Below are 2,751 nucleotides of genomic sequence, written 5' to 3' on the forward strand. Positions count from 1 at the left end.
TTAACCTCCATGTGCTCCCGGATGACTGTCCCTACAATTAGCCTACTCTACGCAGCTTTGGCTGAGAAAAACATCTGCTAAATGGCAAGTAACCAAAGTGTAATTGATAGGCCATAATGAGATCACATTCACCTCTAATTCAGTTTCACACACATCTTCAGCAGCAGTTGAATATCAAAACAGTCATAATTGCCTTAGAATTGACCAGACATCTCTATAGTTTCACTGTGATGTTAGTTGTATTCAGATGAGCTGTTTTAGGACTTTAAGCCTTTCAGAGGCCCTCTGACACATGATACTCTATTTTAAGATTTGTACAGTGTGTGTGTGTGTGCATGAACATGGATTTACAGCAAAAGACAGTTGAAAGTGTTGATGGCTCATGTAAATTGACTCAGTTATTTTTCTCTTATGTCTGAAAGTGGCCCCTGTTCATGAATCCAGCTCATATGCTCCTTGAGATTATATACTGTCATTTATTAATAATACATAGTAGATGCTGTTACTGTGTGTTGTCATGCAACATTTTTATTTTGTTGGCTATGTTCGGAATGGCATACTACTCTAATAATTTCAGCAATATATAAACTACTGTTGAAAGGTTAGGGGTTGATACGATTTTTAATGTTTTTAAGGCTCTTATGTTATGCTCAACAAAGCATTAATTTGATCAAAAATACAATAAAAATTAGTAATATTATAAAAACAATATCACAATTTAAAATAACTGCTTTCTATTTTAATATATTTTAAAATATTTAAAAAATGTATTCCTGTGATGAAAAAGCCGAATTTTCAGCAACCATTATAGTCTTCAGTGTCACATGATCCTTCAGAAATCATTCTAATATGCTGATTTGCTGCTCAAGAAACACTTCTTATTATTATCAATGTTTAAAACAGTATTGCTATTTAATATTTTTTTTGTGTAAACCATGTGTAAACCATGAATTAAAAATTCAAAACAGCATTTGTTTGACATAGAAATCTTTTGTAACATTATAAATGTCTTTACTGACTTGTTTGAACAATTTAATGCATCCTTGCTGAATAAAAGTATTAATTTCTTCCAAAAAAAAAAAAAAACTTTCTAACCCCAAACTTTTGAACGGTAGTATAATTTGGGAACCAAATGCTGATTATCTATATGCATAAATTACCCAAATGGCCTACTATTTGGCCCAGATTTGCCAACAAAACACCCTGTGTAAAATACTGTATCCCAAAATATAATGCACTCAGTTCCATTTCCATGTGATAATTAAACTGGAAGTAATATCGGCAGAATATTAAACATTTTTTAAACATATTTCACAGTCAAAGGTTAAGTCATTTTTAAAAATTTGATTAAAAAAATTGCATAACCCCGTTAGCCAGTGCTGATAGCTACCATAACTTTCTTCATTGATAGCCATTCAGAACTGTCCATGTTTTGTCACAAAATAAAATGTTTTGCTAGCAATATATAAATAGGAAATGTTTCATTTTATTATAGCAGATATTTTACCAGTGGCCATTTTTGCAGGGCCCTTTAAAACTTAATATTTAAAGTTAATATTTTTTAATCATTTAATTTAGCATTATTGTGGTGTCACTAGCCAGTTTTCTGCATTCCATGACGTTATTTCCCTGCAGCTCCAGAGCCATTAGTCAAGATTTGCTGCCAAGGTAATTTGTCTCAAAAACAAAACTGTGCCCACAACTAGTGGTCGACCGATATATCGGCTGATATTTGGCATTTTTTAAATAACGGCATTGGCCGATAAGTTTTCCTGTTTGGCCGATGCGTTCGAGGCGGGACTTTCTGTCCGTGGGACTACTCCGAGTTTAAATATAACTTCATGGGCCTGATCACGGCAGAGTACACTGTGCCATGGTTCTGCGCCTCCTTTATCGTAGAGCGCCTGGTGATACGCAACACGCTCAGGTTGTACTTCGACGAGGCCGCCGATCCCGGCCAGGCTGAAGAACAGTCGGACAGAGGCGGTGGAGGAAGAGAAGGTGGAGGGCGAAGAGGGCGAGGGGCCAGAGCAGGGGCCACCAGCGCAAACGGTTACGTGAAGGTGGATTGAAGATGTTGTCAACACCTTTTCCCATCTCAAAGCTCCCGTCACCCATGACTCTATCCGCACATCTCTCAGTCTCTCTCCCACCTGCTTCCAGGGAAAGAGTCGCTCGGACACAGCTGGTGCAGCTCCAACAGAGACAGTTGCACAACTGTGAAGAACTTTCTGATTTATCGTCCAGCTGGCGTTCTTTGCTCATGTGGAGGGACGTTCATTTGCCACCTCAGTGCTCAACGTTTACTGCCCTCCCTTCGGGCAAGTAGCCGTTAAGTTCAAGGTTTGTCAGTAGGAGTGGTGCCTGATGGCATAATGAGAATGAACCCTCCACCTCTACCACCACACTGTACCTCCCAAACCAGACCATCCACGCCGACACTCTGGGAGGGACAAACAAAATAACTTGTGTTCCCTCGTCCAATATAAACAGGAACACAAACACATCACTTGTAGAGAGACGAAAAGATATACACTACCGGTCAAAAGTTTGGGATCAGTAAGACTTATAATGTTTTTAAAGAAGTCTCTTCTGCTCATCAAGGCTGCATTTATTTGATCAAAAATACAGGAAAAAAAACAGTAATCTTGCAAAATGTTATTACAATATAAAATAATGGTTTCTATTTTAATATCCTTTAAAATATAATTTATTTCTGTGATGCAAAGCTGAATTTCCATCATCATTACT

This window comes from Sinocyclocheilus rhinocerous, unplaced genomic scaffold, assembly GCF_001515625.1.
Source record: "Sinocyclocheilus rhinocerous isolate Xijiao unplaced genomic scaffold, SAMN03320098_v1.1 scaffold1157, whole genome shotgun sequence".
Classification (NCBI taxonomy): Eukaryota; Metazoa; Chordata; class Actinopteri; order Cypriniformes; family Cyprinidae; genus Sinocyclocheilus; species Sinocyclocheilus rhinocerous.